The sequence below is a fragment of the Macaca mulatta genome, chromosome 10 (assembly GCF_049350105.2).
Source record: "Macaca mulatta isolate MMU2019108-1 chromosome 10, T2T-MMU8v2.0, whole genome shotgun sequence".
Taxonomy (NCBI): Eukaryota; Metazoa; Chordata; class Mammalia; order Primates; family Cercopithecidae; genus Macaca; species Macaca mulatta.
The window spans coordinates 116,232,714-116,248,956 of record NC_133415.1 but is presented as its reverse complement, the minus strand read 5'-3'; the positions used below and the strand labels follow the sequence as shown (position 1 = coordinate 116,248,956).

Below are 16,243 nucleotides of genomic sequence, written 5' to 3'. Positions count from 1 at the left end.
CTGTGTGCTTGTGCATGTGTGCAGGCATGCACATGTGTGTGTGTGCATGTGCGTGTGTTGGTTATTGGGTGTTGATCTATCTTCACGTTCACTGACCCTTTCCTCCACTGCATTGCGTCTACTGCCCCATCGAAAGCATTTTTCATCTCTGTAGCTGGGGTTTTGGTTTGACGTCTTTCCATCTGGTTCTTTCTTATAGTTTCCATCTCCCTGTGGAAATTACTCATCTCATCTTGTACATTGTCTACGTTTTCCGTTAGAGCCCTTAACATACTACTCAAGGTTGTTATGTCCCTGCCTGATAGTCCCGACATCAGTGTCATACACAATTCTGGTTTAGATGATTATTTTGCATCTTTGGAGTCTGTTTGTTCTTGCTTTTCACATGTCTTACAATTTTTTACTGGAAGGCAGGCATTTTGTGGAGGACAGTAGATACTGCCATGAGCGGCTTTATGCTGGGTGATGACCTGCCCTTCCTTCTCTAGGTCTTTGGTGTGGAGGTTTTATTACTCAGGTCAGGACTTGGACTTGGTTTGAGGTTGTTGCTATGGTTACCTTCTGTGTTTAGGGGATAGGCCATGTGCCAGGTATTTTCTCAATGACTTTTCCTTGGCTTTGTGTCTTTTCTTGGTTTCATACCCAGGGAGAATGCTTCTCCTTCAGCTCTTCCAGTTTTATTTTTATGGAGCCCTTGTTAGTCTTGCATGAAAGGGTGGAGAATGCTTCTGGCTCCATCTTAGGCAGGCACTGTGTCCTCGGGTCTCAGGCGTGTGGTTTTCACGAGTGCACTGGTTCCTTCCCAGCCACGGAGCTGGGCCAAGCATTCTCCTTCCTGTTCCCCAGGACCAGGGCTTCTCCCTTCTCACTTCCTCTCACTCAACCACAGTGTCTTCCCGCAGTGTCCTGGGGTGACGGTTTCTGCCCTCTTCTCTCTGCAAGTGAATAGTGCGTTTCACAGGAGAGTGAGGAGATGGTGCTGTCTGGCGGTGGCTGCCATCCTCCTCGCCCGCTAGCACCAGAGGAAAGATTGCTCATGATTTTCCACGACCTTTCCTGTGAGCCCCTGGTGGACTCTGCAAAAGGGGGACCCTCCACCCCGTGTCTTTGTGGAGGTTCCCAGGGTCAGACCAGCCTCACGCAGACTTTAGAATGTGCTGACATTTAGCTGGATCTTCTTCCTGGCTTATCTGGCATCCAGCAGTGTGTTCCAGGCAACCAAAGGCTGGAACCAAAGGTTCCAAAGGTTCTGTGTCTCGCATCCAGAGCCTGGTCCCTGTATCTCCACAGATTTGGAATGAGTGGTTGGCCGAGACCTGAGCTTTCTGATAGCTTCCAGAAGGTGCTCATTTCCAGGCTTTCCTGTGTTTCCCGCATTGTAAGCATGGGTGTGATGGTCTTTTCGTCTCTTTGCATTTAGCCCAGGCTGGAAGGCTTGTCTTCGTTTGCAAAGGATAGTTGTGCTGGGTATAGAATTCTAGATTGACTTTTAAGGCTGTTGCTCCAAAACCCTTGCTGTTCACGTTGTTTCTGAGGGTGAACCTGCTCTTGTCCTTTATTCTCCTCTGTCTAATGTGTCTTTTATTTTTTCTGGCTGCTTTATTGATTACCTTTCCTGACACTGCCAGATTTCCCTTTTTTGATGATTTTGAACAATTTAATGATGATGTGACTCCATGTGGTTTTCGTCATCTGTGTCTTGTGCGTGGGGTGATGAACTTGGCTTTGTGGGCTTGTTGTTTTCATACAATTTGCAGTGTTTTGGAACATACTTTACTTTTTCAAATATTTTTTCTGTTTCTCCTCATTTGGCCACAGCAATTACATATATATTTGCCCACTTTATGTTGTCTCACTCATCACTGATACTCTTTTAATTGCTTAAAAATTCTTTTGTCCCCACATTTCATTGTGGACAGTTTCTATTGCTGCAACTTCCCTCCTCTTTTCTTCCGCAGCGTCCGTCTGCCATCGATCCTATGCAGTATGTTCATGTCTCAGGTACCTTGATTTTCATCTCTGGAAGTTATACTTTTTTTTTTTTTTTGAGACAGAGTCTCGGTCTGTCGCCCAGGCTGGAGTGCAGTGGCCGGATCTCAGCTCACTGCAAGCTCTGCCTCCCGGGTTCACGCCATTCTCCTGCCTCAGCCTCCCGAGTAGCTGGGACTACAGGCGCCCGCCACCTCGCCCGGCTAGTTTTTTGTATTTTTTAGTAGAGACGGGGTTTCACCGTGTTAGCCAGGATGGTCTCGATCTCCTGACCTCGTGATCCGCCCGTCTCGGCCTCCCAAAGTGCTGGGATTACAGGCGTGAGCCACCGCACCCGGCCAATTTTCATCTCTGGAAGTTACACTTTATATTTGGTTCTTTTCTACATTTCCCATGTCTCTATTTAACCTTTTGCAAAAATTAAACACAGCTCTGATAACTTTTTTTGTTGTTGTTTTGAGATGGAGTCTCACTTTGTTGCCCAGGCTGGAGTGCGGTGGTGCAATCTTGGCTCACTTCAACCTCCGCCCCCAGGTTCAAGCAGTTCTCCTGCCTCAGCCTCCTGAGTAGGTGGGACTACAGCTGCCCGCCACCACACCTGGCTAATTTTTTTGTATTTTTAGTAGAGATGGGGTTTTGCGATGTTGGGCAGGCTGGTCTCGAACTTGTGACCTCAAGTGATCTGCCCACCTTGGCCTCCCAAAGTGCTGGGATTACAGGCATGAGCCACTGCGCCCAGCCTCTGATAACATTTTAAATATCCTTGTCTATTAACTCTAAATCTACATCAGTTTGGGGCCAGTTTCAATCAATTGATTTGGGGGTCACATTTTTATATTTCTGTTCATGCCTAGTAATCTTTGATTTAATGCCGTAAGTTGTGAATTTTAATTCACAATAATTTGGTTAGTCCTGGTTTTTGACATTTGTTATGGGGTGATGTGTTACTCGCAATACTTTAATTTTGGGTTTTTTTGTGTTTCAGGTTTGTTCATCCTAATTATTCCTCCACTGAGACTGCCCAGTGTCTCCCTTCTGAGTTCTCCCCTGACAGTGCCATGGATTTTGAGGTTTTCCAGGCGGGCTGGGAAACAAGTCCTCTCCCGGTCCTGTGGGAATGCAGGGTTGCTCCTTCCGACTCCTTTAGCTGGGCCTTTCCCTGGCCTGGGCCGCTTCCGCCCAGGGTGTGCAGAGCAGATCCCAGAGGCTCCGTGTCAGTGCAACTCCCTCCTCTCCCTCTCTACCAGGAGCCTTGGCTTCCCCAGGCTCCCAGCTCAGTCCTGTCAACCCAGAACTGCACCAGGAAGAAGCTGCAGCAGCCGGAGGGCTCATCCTCTCAGGGACTGTGGAGCTCTGCTCCCAACGTCCTAGGTCTCTAACGATACTGCCAACATCCCAGGTCTCTAACGATACTGCCAACGTCCCAGGTCTCTAATGATGCTGCCAACGTCCCAGGTCTCTAATGATGCTGCCAACGTCCCAGGTCTCTAATGATGCTGCCAACGTCCCAGGTCTCTAATGATGCTGCCAACGTCCCAGGTCTCTAATGATGCTGCCAACGTCCCAGGTCTCTAATGATGCTGCCAACGTCCCAGGTCTCTAATGATGCTGTCAACGTCCCAGGTCTCTAACGCTGTGGCTCTGGATATTCTGTCTGTTGTTGTTCAGGCGGGAGGTGACCCTGGCCCTGTTACTGCATGTTGGCCCCAAAGCCTCTTTGAATCACCATGACATCCTTGTCCCACACATGGCTGCCTCTATCTCCCTGCCCCTGGGCCTTCACTCATCCAAGTTCAGCCCCTGAATGCCCACCCTACCCACCTCTCAGAATTCCACCTGTTGCAGGGTATCCCGGAGACCCAATGGGTTTGTTCTTGATGTGGCCGCCACTGAGAGCCACCGAGAGTGTAGGGATGGGTGGTGGGGGGTGGAGATGACAAGAGGAGTGGGGGTGAGGTTGGGGTTGGGGTTGGGGGATGGGGTGGGGGTAGAGGGGTTTCCTGGAAACATGCCTCATTTCCATGGTGGTGCCTATGATGTGGCATCTGTGAGTTTGGGGGTGTTTGGCCACTGGGGGAGGACGGTGCGTGGAGTGGGGTCAGGGTTGCAGTCTGGGTGGCACTGGCTTGCTCCTCTCTGCACCTCTCAGCTGTGGGCTCTGTCTGTAGTGGCCCACAAGGATGAAGCCCCGGTGAGCTGTCCTGGGCTTTTGTCCTCCTGCTCCCAAAGATCCCTGACCATCCTGGGGTAGCCATGCTCCCCAGCTCCAGGCCGCCAGAAGGCCGACTCAGGCCCAGCACAGCAAGGGTGCTGAGGCTTGGACGGGTGCCCGGGGGGTGGCGGGACCTGGTGACTCCTAGGCCCTATCCCCGAGCTCTCTCCGCGTCCCAGTCCCCTGAGTGATCCTGGCTGCCGGAGTCAATGGGAGCACCTTTCCCGCCTCCAGCCCTAGCAGGTGGTGTCAGGGAAGGTGTGAGACAGACTTTCTCATTCTAATTCCGTGCATACCTCTTTATATGAGATGGTTACAGGCATCATGCATTCATTTTGTAATTTAAAAAACCCAGACAAGTCAGTCAACGATTTTATTGCTAAGGAAACAAAACAATAAAAAAGAAGCGAGGCAGAGCTGGCTGGTGATAAACTGGCCTGTGTGGTGGGAACCCAAGCCCCCGGGCCAGGCAGGAGCCTTGAAAATAAAGTTCCTGTGGTTTGTGATTGGACCCCCGAGCCACGCAGCCTGGGTAACCGCTGGGGGCGGGGAAACCGCTAGGGACGGGGCTGGCCATGACCTCAGCAGGTGGATCTGAAGGGGCCGTTTGGCTGCTGCGGATGTGAAAGTGAATTTTATTTTCTTCGGGTTCCAGAGGCAAGAAATGGCCTGGTAAATATTTTTTGTGCCTTTAAAAGAGATATTCAGGCTGGGCACAGCGGCTCACACCTGTAATCCCAGCACTTTGGGAGACCGAGGCGGGTGGATCACTTGGGATCAGGAATTTGAGACCAGCCTGGCCAACTTAGTGAAACACCGTCTCAACTAAAAATGCAAAGAGTTATCTGGGTGTGGTGGTGCATGCCTGCAATCCCAGCTGCTCAGGAGGCTGAGGCAGGAGAATCACTTGAACCTGAGAGATGGAGGCTGCAGTGAGCTGAGATTGCACCACTGCACTCCAGCCTGGGTGACAGAGTGAACTGGGTCTAAAAAAAAGAAAAAAATTCAGCTGAGAGAAGGCTTTCTCAGTCAGATGCCCCCGGGCTGAGTCCTGCCCCTCACCTGCTCACTGCCAGCACCGGGAGGAAGGGTTCCTAGGGCTATTCTGGGCAGCTGGGGACCAGGGCTGCCATCGGCCAGGAGAAACCCACTGGGGTGCAGCCCAGCCCTAAGGGAAGGAGGGGGACTGGGCCAGGGGGGGCCAGACCTGCTTGTGGGAGGGGTGGGGCCGGTGACAGTCCATGCAGGGATGGTGGGGCGGCGGGAGGTCCAGCTGGCACTGGGGCCCGACTGGCACTGGGGTCCGGCTGGCACTGGGTCCGGCTGGCACTGTGTCCAGCTGGCACTGGGTGCACAAGCATTTATCTAGGGGGCCTCATGGACACGGGTTGGGGAGATTACCAAGCCCATCAGCGGGTTGGCTAAGACCTCTCTGGGGGTAAAATGCGTGGGGAGATTCCTGGTCCTGCCCAGGCCCTCTGCCCTGATGCCACCCCGAGGAGCTCACCCCACCCCAGAGGCTGCAGGGCCAGGACCACTGGGGGCTTGTGCCGGCCATGAAGGAGTCCAGGTCCCCAGAGGGACCACCCTCACCTTGAGAAGGACAGAAGGTCCCCCCTTTTCTGGTTTCTCATCTTCTCTTCCCACCTCCCCACCCCCAGCTCTCTCCATCGACACCCTCCCCAGAATGGACCTGGACCAGGTCCTTACACCTGGGGGTGCTGGTAACCCCATTTTACAGATGAGGAGACTATGGTCAGGACCAAATGGCAGATTCAGGGTTCATACCCTGACCCGTGACCCCGGGGTCCTCACTGCCCGCTGCAGCCCCCCAGCCGCTGCTGGTGCGGCAGCACTTCCAGCACCGTCCAGCAGGTGGTGCTGCAGGGACAGCTTCCGCGGCCCCGGCTCTCCGGCTGCGCGCTGGGGCTTGGAGCTGGGGTCAGGGTCTCCCTCCAGCCTGCGGTGAACCGCGACTGCAGCTGCAGTACTGGAGCCCCTTGGCAGAGGGAAAGCCGAGCATCCGGAGGCCAGTGGAAAAACCGTGTTGCCACGGAGTCTGTTTCCTCCTGAACTGGAAACGGATTTCAGGTAAACAGTGTTGAGTCCAAGCCCAGCAGTGCTTTGCAGAGTAGTCACCGCACCTCCTGGGTTTCAGTTCCCAGTTCCCTCCCCCGGAGCCGCATCTTCCCTGGTCCCTCTGGACAGGTCAAGCGCCCTGGAGGGAAAGCGGTTAGCCCCACACTCCTGAAGCCCCCTCCACGCTGCCTTCTGCCTGGGAAGGCTCCGTCTCTGCCCTGACCCGAGAAGAGGCAGGAGCCACCTTGGAGACAAACTGAGCCCCTGCGCCAACTCCCCAGCCAAAAACACAGAGGCAGGAGCGTCGTTCCTGGCGCAGTACCAGCGCAGCCTGAGAGCAGGAGGAAGGGCCTGCAGGCCACAGGGGCCCTGAGCCACACAGGAGGTGAGGGACGGGCTGGGAGGGGCCCCGAGGTGGGTGACAGGTGCCTGCCTTACCCTTCTGTTTCTCTGAGCCAAAGCAGCTCTCTGTGTAAGGGCAGGGGCAGACCCTGGATCCCGAGTTCACATCTGTGCCTCCCTACTTTTCTTTCTCCTCTGATGGAAGTCAGGGGACACCAGGGGAATGAGGGGGACCCCCAGACTCACGTGACCTTGCCTCTAGCTCTGGGTAACCCGTGAGAATGGGGTTTCACATCCAAGCAGCCATCAGGCTTCAGTTCCCATGAGCTCCTATTTTAACCTCCTTCTCCCAGAAGGTAGAGACCTTCAGCACAGGCAGTGCTACCTGTGGTGCAGCACTGGGCACACCACAGAGGCCAGGGGTCTGTGAGGCTGGGGAGCTGGGCCCTGGAGGTGAAGGAGCCGACCCTGGGTTGGAATGAGCAGGTTCTGAAGGCTGAGGGGGCTGGGCTAGGAGGCTGAGAGGGCTGGTGTAGGAGGCCAGTCTGGGAGGCTGAGGGGGCTGGTATAGGAGGCTGAGGGGGCCAGTCTGGGAGGCTGAGGGGGCTGGAGGAGGAGGCTGATGGGGCCAGTCTGGGAGGCTGAGGGGGCTGGAGGAGGAGGCTTATGGGGCCAGTCTGGGAGGCTGAGGGGGCTGGAGGAGGCTGAGGGAGCTTATCTTGGCAGTTGAATGAGCTCGTCTTGGGAGAAAGCACACATCGTAGGGGCTTTTAGGGTGCCACAGGAGGCAGCATCCAGGCCTCGGCCTTTGGGTGGGAGGGTGGGAGCCCTCCACCTTTGCGTGCCTCCCCCCTGCCTCTGCTGGAAGGCTTCTCCCTTTGTCACGGGACCCTTGGGCTGTCATTTTTCCTGCTGGAAGACTCTGGCTGATGGCACCTTTGCCAAGGTTTGCTGGGGCCTGCTGGGCTCGTTCCACCCACTCGGCCTGGCAGGTTGGACTTGGCTCATGCTACCCACCTGGGCCCCACACTGGCTGAGGGCGAGCCAGGCACAGAGTGGTGAGCGGTGTGTGAGTGAGTGGGTGTGGGGTCCAGCCACTACACACAGCCAGGCATGCTGGCTGCAGCAGGGTGGACAGCTCCACACGCCGGCTCCCTGTGAGGCCGGAGCTGGACCAGGTGAACCCCACAAGTGGCTTCCACAGCTGGCACCAGGGAACACAGTAGTGCTCGGAAGCTTGGAGGCGCCAGGAACTGCAGAGCCCCAAAGAGAGTGTCACAGCCCTGGCTCAGGGAGCTCCTAGGTCTGGGCTCCCCGAAGGGCCACAGCTCTTCTCTCCTCCTTTCTTATCTCCCTCTCATCACCCACAGCGTGGCGAGAAAGGGGGCATGTTTCAACTCTGTCATGGCTCTTTCATCCCTGCCATTTGGGCCCCGAGTTCTTGTCCCACACCAGGAAGAATGAGGTACGTGGACACGTGGAGGGTGACCAGGTGAAGGGGAATGTGGACACGTGGAGGGTGACCAGACAAAGGGGAGCTTTACTGAACAACTCAGAGGTGGCCCGCAGTGGGTCACTCCTCTTGGCAAGCAGGGTGGCCCGTTGTCACCTGGAGTCTGGCTGAGTCTGGGGTTTTTATGGGCTTCAGAGGAGGAAGTGCTTGCTGATTGGTCCGTGGGTGGTCATGGGTGGGCCCAGAAAAAGCACCACAAGTTCTCACTCTGGTCCACAGAACTGGCAGCCCTGGCCTGAAGATGGGGCTTCACTGGGACCCTGCCTTTCCACCCAGGAGCCCATCTGCCCCCTGCCACCATTAACCTGCTATCCACAGTGCCCACCGTGCCCAGGCTGTGCTGAAGGCTGGCTGCAGGCCCACGCAGACCTGCCCTTAGCGTCCCTCAGCCTCCCTCCCATGCTTGTCAGTGCCCAGAGTCTGAAGGGGGCCAAGACAGCAGGGCTGGTGTGTCAGTGCTGCTGCAAGCGTGAGTACACCTGGCTGGGCTGTGACAGTGCCTGGGCTCAGCCTCTGCTTTGCTCTGAAATCAGAGCAGGCACTGGGAGCAGGCAGAGGCCAGGCAGCGGGGGCAGGGGCTTCCTGGGCCTCCGAGAGTGCAGAGATGCCTGGGTCTGCAGCCACAGCTGGGCCCCCACCCTGTCAATTCAGAAGTGGGTGGAGCTTCCACCTGTGCCCAGCTCCCACCAGCTCCACAGAGTGCACAGTCCCGGCTACACCTCCCCGATGGCAGCCAGCATCATGGCAGCCCACTCTAGACGGGCCGCCGCTGCTATCACCTTCACCGTTGGGTATTCCAGCCTGGTTACATGCCGGCCTCCTACCTCCCCCTGCCTCCAACACAATCAAGGGAACAGGTCATGGAAAAAATGCAGAAGGAGCCTGAGGGGACGCTGCACCTGTGGGCTTGAGCTCTGATTTTTGAGCAGTTGAAGAAAGGCCCCTCCTTTTCTCTGAAAATTGGAGCTGGAATAACACAGGGTATCCACCAGGAGATCTGTATGGAGGGCCAGCTGTGAGCAAACTGCAGTGTGGACACAGCACAGCACAGGCATGGCCCTAAAGGAGGGTACCACGCAGCGCGGGTGAATGGGGGGCCCTGGAGCACAAGGCGGAGGGTGGTGTTGGGAGGCTGGAGTTGCTGTTTTGTGTGCATGCACCCCTTCCCCCACACTCCGCGTCTTCCACCTCAGACTCTCCCCTGCTCTTTTCCCTGGGTGACCCTTGGAGCTGCTCATCCTGGGGAGCAGGTGAGGTCAGCACCTTGGATAGCTCTGTCGCTTGGGGAAGGCCCCGCGTTGAGTAAGGCCCCCTGGTTTCAGCTCCTAACAGCCTACTACCACTCCTGCAAGCATGCAGCTTCGGGTCCGAGCTCCGCGACCCCACAGCCCACCGAGAAGACGTCCTCATGGCACGGCTCCCCCCGTTGCACTTTGCCAAGTGTTGGCTGGAAGATGGTGGGAGAGGAGTGACAGTTTGATGAAGAATGAATGAATGGATTAATTAATGCACAGGGTAACAGAGGCTGGCCCGGCCCGGTGCCCGTTCCTTATTTCCTAATGCAGATAAATTCCAGTAATTTCTGTGGGGTGAGAAATGGGCATCAGAAATAATGGTTTTACTGTCAAAAATTGAAACGGAGTGCCTGTGTGTATCTGAAATTATACTAGTTGTTCAGATGCCTCCGGCGAGGAGCAGCTCGATGCCGAGGGAGGAGGCTTTTTCAATTGCCACACTGCGAGGCACTCAGCAGCGACGGAAGCCCCCAGGCTGGGCCACAGCTGTGCCATCACACCCCCGGCCCCGGGGCTGACCCTTAGCTGACGTCGGCTCACCCGGTGCCAGCTCAGCTTCCCTGCAATGCCCTAGATATTTACAAGGTAGACACTGGAAGCCCGGGCTGCCTTGCTGTTGGGAGGGAAATGCCTGCCAGACGGAGTCAACCAGCTGCTCCGGAATTCTCACCGGCATTCGGAGGGTTGGTGTTGCTGCTCAGCACGGGGGCTCAGAAGCCCTTCCCACGCCCCCGTTATCCTCAGCCTCCCGAGGCTCCATCCGGCAGGAGGGAGCAGACAGTGGGCCCTGCCTCCTGGCCTTGAGACCAGAGGACGGCCCGGGATTTGAAGCAGGTGAACGTCTGAGCTGCTTCTGCCAGTGCAGCCTTCATTCCGAAGAAGCAGGGCCAGCGAGCCCCGGTGTGCAGGGGGGCAGCTGGCTTTTCCCGTCTGCAGAGCTCCGTCTCCTGTGCCGCCCCCCAGGAGGGGCGTGCTGTCTCGGGCCAGCGTGACCCCCGTTTCCCTGCTGCTGAAGCGGGGGGCCCCCTCTCTCTGGGCCTTGGCCTCTGTCTGTCAAATGATGGTAAGACGCAATCGGCGGGGGGATGAGCTACGGTCCAGAGAATGGTACGGGAGGGGCTGGCTCACCTGCCCCTGAGGCTGGCTTCGGGTCACGGTTCACCCGTCCACTATGCACCCTGTGAATGATTCAAGTCAAGGCCGTGCCTTCAAAGAGCTCACGGCCTCATGAAATGTGGCCGGCAGAGGCACATGCAGGTTGCTATGGAAACACGCACAGGCTATTCGGGGTGGGGGATGGGCCTGGATGGTCTCGCCAGGGATGAGGTGTTGAAAGATGAATGAATTTTCCTCAGAGAGCCGGGGAGGTGGTGGTGCAGTGGGAGGCATGTGCTCCGGAAGCTGGGGGAGACCCCACACTCCAGACGCATCAACCTGCCGCCCGCAAAGCTCATTTATTTAGAAACGTCTCGGCAGAGCCAGCCGTGGGATGGAAGCTTTCCCCGTTTCTCCCTGGTCTGGGTGTGCAGAGGCAAAGCCGCTACCACGACTGGCTGCTGACGCTCCCCCCAGACACACCCCTCCCCGGCGCAGCTCCGAGCTGGAGGGGCCTGGGTGCCCCTGGCTCTCAGCCCAGGCCAAGGGCCAAAGAACTGAGCTCCCCAGATAGCTGAATGGGGGCTCCCTCTGCCCCCACCCCCCAAGGAGGGATCATGGGGAAACCCAGGTCCTCGGTCCCGGCAGTCGCCCGGGGGCTCTCTGGTGGGCCCACCAGTTCCTCTGCTGTGTCTACACCCAGAGCCTTTATTTCTCCCAGGCAAAGCCACTCGCCAGCCCACCCAGGTCGGGGAGGCCCACAGGGAGGGGCTTTCCCCGGCACAGCTCCACGGCGGCCCTTCGACCAGAGTGGCTGGGGGCAGAGCTGCGCCCCTGGCAGCCCTGGGTTGAGGTGTCCTCAGAGCAGATGCCTGAGAGCCTGCAGACCGTGACCCTGGGGGCTGCGTAGAGGGGTCTCCCAGAGGCCTTGGCACCGAGCCCAGGCAGGGGGCCCTGGACGTGAGCTGCCGACCCACCTGCCACAGACACTTGGTTTGCTTGGCCTCTGAACCGTGCGTCAAGGGTGAAAATGGGAGCCCCTCTTCCAGGGAACCCGTCCCGAGGGGCCCAGGCTGTGTGGCCTCTGCCCAGACTGCCGACCCAAGCCGGTGGCCAACGAGCCCGCAAAGGTCAGCAGCTCCCACGGAGGCCCTTGTGTACTCTCAGGGTGGGGACCTGCGCCTCACACCTCTGCTCCTGGGCTCCCCCGACCTCGACACCCCCACCCCACACCCCGCTGTGGGAAAGCAGTGGAGAGGGAGGGGCACGCCTGCCCTCCCCCCACCCCCCCGCTTCCTCCACAGCAGGTACTGGGCAGCCGTCACGGGAAGTTCCCTTTGTCTGGCTGCTTTGAACTCTTTTCTAAGGAAAACCTATTCGTGTTTTACCCACGGAATTAAAAATTCATTAAAAGAAAAGTGTACAAAGAGAAAAATCAGTGAACCTGGGAGTAGCTTCTCCCCCGAAGTGGGTATCACTTATTGCTGAGAAAGTTGACACAAGATCTGAGTTACAGACACAAGCAGACCAGGCAGTTTCTGAACGGTGCTTCCTGGAATCCTGGGTTCCCGGGAAATGCCTCGGAGTCTGCACAGGGAGCTGGGGCTGGAGTGCAGGGCTGGTGGGGGCACGGAGCTGGTGGGGGTACGGGGCTGGTGGGGGTACAGGGCTGGTGGGGGTACGGGGCTGGTGGGGGTACAGGGCTGGTGGGGAGTGTGGGGGTGGTGGGGGTACAGGGCTGGTGGGGGTACGGGGCTGGTGGGGGTACAGGGCTGGTGGGGGTACAGGGCTGGTGGGGGTACGGAGCTGGTGGGGGTACGGGGCTGGTGGGGAGTGTGGGGGTGGTGGGGGTACAGGGCTGGTGGGGAGTGTGGGGGTGGGATACAGGGCTGACTGGAGGATACAGGAGTGATGAGGGTCAGGGTTGGTGGGGGTGCAAGAGTGGTAGCAGCATAGGGCCAGTTGGGGGTACAGAGGTGGTAGGGAGTGGGGTACAGTGCTTGTGGGATACAGGGCTGCTGGGGTGCAGGGATGGTAGGGGTGGGGTTCAGGGATTGTTGGGTGCAGAGCTGGTGGGAGGGGGGTGCAGGGCTCATGGGGTGCAGGGCTGATGGGGTATAGGGCTCATGGGGGGTGGGGTACAGGGCTGGTGGGGTGCAGGGCTGATGGGGTGCAGGGCTGAAGGGGTACAGGGGTGGTGGGTACAGGGTTGGTGGGGTACAGAACTGGTAGGGTGCAGGGCTGGTGGGGTGCAGGGCTGGTGGGGTGCAGGGCTGAAGGGGTACAGGGGTGGTGGGGTACAGGGGTGATGGGGTGCAGGGCTGAAGGGGTGCAGGGCTGATGGGGTACAGGGGTGGTGGGGTACGGGGTGGTGGGGTGCAGGGGTGGTGGGGTACAGAGGTGGTGGGGTACGGGGTGGTGGGGTGCAGGGGTGGTGGGGTACAGGGGTGATGGGGTGCAGGGCTGAAGGGGTGCAGGGCTGATGGGGTATAGGGGTGGTGGGGTACGGGGTGGTGGGGTGCAGGGGTGGTGGGGTACAGAGGTGGTGGGGTGCAGGGGTGGTGGGGTACAGGGGTGGTGGGGTGCAGGGGTGTTGGGGGGGACAGAGGTGGTGGGGTACGGGGTGGTGGGGTGCAGGGGTGGTGGGGTACAGGGGTGATGGGGTGCAGGGCTGAAGGGGTGCAGGGCTGATGGGGTACAGGGGTGGTGGGGTACGGGGTGGTGGGGTGCAGGGGTGGTGGGGTACAGGGGTGGTGGGGTACAGGGGTGGTGGGGTACGGGGTGGTGGGGTGCAGGGGTGGTGGGGTGCAGGGGTGGTGGGGTACAGGGGTGGTGGGGTACAGGGGTGGTAGGGTGCAGGGCTGAAGGGGTGCAGGGCTGATGGGGTACAGGGGTGGTGGGGTATGGGGTGGTGGGGTGCAGGGGTGGTGGGGTACAGAGGTGGTGGGGTGCAGGGGTGGTGGGGTACAGGGGTGGTGGGGTACGGGGTGGTGGGGTGCAGTGGTGGTGGGGTACAGAGGTGGTGGGGTGCAGGGGTGGTGGGGTACAGGGGTGGTGGGGTACAGAGGTGGTGGGGTGCAGGGGTGGTGGGGTACAGGGGTGGTGGGGTACAGAGGTGGTGGGGTGCAGGGGTGGTGGGGTACAGGGGTGGTGGGGTACAGAGGTGGTGGGGTACAGGGGTGGTGGGGTATGGGGTGGTGGGGTGCAGGGGTGGTGGGGTACAGGGGTGGTGGGGTGCAGGGGTGGTGGGGTGCAGGGGTGGTGGGGTACAGAGGTGGTGGGGTGCAGGGGTGGTGGGGTACAGGGGTGGTGGGGTACAGGGGTGGTGGGGTGCAGGGGTGGTGGGGTACAGAGGTGGTGGGGTGCAGGGGTGGTGGGGTACAGGGGTGATGGGGTGCAGGGGTGGTGGGGTGCAGGGCTGATGGGGTTCAGGCCGGTGGATCTGACTCGGCACCACCAAAACCTCAGCTAAGGCCTCTCTGCTTTTTCCTTCTTCTAAACAGTTCTGTCGTGTAAACTTTCTTTTGAAGACGAGTTCTGTGGATAGAACAAGGTTAGAAACGCCACCCAACACAGCGGCTTGCGACTGTCCTGGAGCAGACAGGTGGAAGAGAGACCTCGGGGCTGGGCCAGGTCAGCTGACTCCAGAGTGGACACCAGGTATGTCCTAAACCTTGGTGAGGGTGAGCCCTGCCCAACCCTGGGACGCATTCTGGGGGCCAGGGAAGCCGTAACCTTATGCCTTTGTCATGTGCTGCTGAGATGGCACCTCTGGTGAGAGGCTGGGCACTGTCTCTAGGGGCGCAGGGAGTGGGGGAGCCTGGGAGCTGTCTCCAGGGGCGCAGGGAGTAGGGGGGGCCCTGACTGCCTCCCACCTGCCCACCTCCTCCCTAGAGGTTGCATCCAGCCAGCTTGGCTTGGGCACAGAGAGCCTATTAAAACCGTGCATCTCTTTGAGGGGAAGTGTCTCTGCCCCATCAGGCTGGCTGGAGGTGGAACGCTGCCCATGCCTCTGGAGCCCGCAGGAGACACAGGACCCACCCATGGTGACTGCCTGGGCTTAGCCTCCTGGGCATCTCTGTGGGAGACGGAAAAGGACCCCTGCGGGCACTGGGGGTGTTGCAGCTAACTAAGCCGGAAGCCAAAGTGCAGCAACCTTAATTAGCGGTTTCCCCGGCCTCCACCTCCCAGCGTGGAGGAGGTTCATTAACCGGAAGTTTGATGTGGAGGGGCCGAGGGCGCTGGAGGCAGGGATGAGTGAGCTGTCTGCCTAAGCCTGCCATCTGAGACCCTCCTCCCTCCATCCCGAGCCAGCGCCCTGCCCAGGGCATTGCCCCGACCGCTCCCTTCCCCTCAGGTATGTGGCCTGACAATCCATCGGCCCCTCACTTCCAGGCAATGCCCAGGGTGGGGACTCGTGGAAGAAGCCAACCTCTTGACCTAGCTTTTAACGTCCTCTGGTTTGAAGACACGAGACTCTGGATTTGCCCAGTACTTGGGGTTCTCAGCTTTTCTCCAACCTGGTCATCACAGAGTGACTGGCATTGGCCTGGCAATGGTGCCCCCACATGGGAGGGAAAAGGACCAGCCTGAGATGAGGAGGATGGGTCCTGTGTCCCCACTCTCCCCTGAGCCCGGGGCCTTGCAGTGGCCTTGACCTTCAGCCCTGGGGTTCTCCCTGGCCGAGCCCCCGGCAGTGTCCCTCAGTCCAGCACGGCCCGTTCAGCCCTGGGGTTCCCCAGCCGAGCCCCCGGCCCGTTCAGCCCTGGGGTTCCCCCGGCCGAGCCCCTGGCCCGTTCGGCCCTCGGCTGGGGCCAGTCACTGAGCGTGGCTTCCCCGGGGCGTCCCGGGCTCCCTTGAAGGAGCTGCTCTCGGTGCGATTCTGCGGATGGATGGGTCTTCTGTGCTGAGCCCTCCACTGTCTTGGGCTTTTCTGATATCACGCTGAGCACTGGGCGTCGTTTGTCCCACTCTACGGATGAGAAAGTCGGGGCTTACGTAGGTGAAGGAAACTGCCTGAACACCAGAACCCGGGGAGGCGCCCAGGCTGGACCGAGCCTGCTGTGGCCGTGGCTGGGCCGAGCCTGCTGTGTCCAGCCTGCTGTGGCCGTTGTTGGGCAGAGCCTGCTGTGGCCATGTTGCTGCACGTTTACCAGGCAGGGACTCAGTTAACTGAGGGCTGGGCTGGGGGATCACAAAGAGGGAGGCAGCATGAGGTGCTTGTAGGGCCTCTGGGTTGCACGTTCCAGCAGGAGCAGGGGCGACAGCCTGCGTCTCTGAACAGGACCCGGGTGTGCCCCTCCCGTGGGCCAGAGAGAGACTCAAGAGCCCAGGCCTGGACTCCTCTCAGGCTGCAGGTGAGAGCCAGGCGGTGGGGCAAGGAGCCAGAGGCAGAGGCAGGGGCGAGGCAGCTCCTCCCGGCTGCACCCCGAGACACTGGAGGAAGCTCTGAGCTCTTCCTGCTTGCCGTCCAGACCAGGCGCTAAAATCAAACACAGAAATGATACTGACCACAAAACCTCTCAGAGCCACTTCATTGGAGAAGACTGGGGTCAGGCAGCTGTGGGCAGCTCACGGCCAGCACGGGCCTTTCCTCTGGGATGCCAGGATTTGATCTCCCTGCGCAGGATTTTCTGTAGGAAAAGTCAGTCCCGTGGGTTCCTCTATCAGGCCTGCAGGGGCCCACGGCCCCCAGCTGTTCCCCTCGTGCATACTTGG

The 16,243-nt window shown here is 59.0% G+C and overlaps 1 long non-coding RNA gene across 1 annotated transcript; it reads left to right on the top strand.

The window, feature by feature from the left end:
* Positions 1-6,368: 6,368 nt before the first annotated feature.
* On the top strand, positions 6,369-11,960 carry LOC144332225 (uncharacterized). Its single transcript, XR_013400121.1, has 3 exons — positions 6,369-6,665; positions 7,993-8,087; positions 8,355-11,960. It is a non-coding gene; the product is annotated as an uncharacterized LOC144332225 (long non-coding RNA).
* The last annotated feature ends 4,283 nt before the right edge of the window (positions 11,961-16,243 follow it).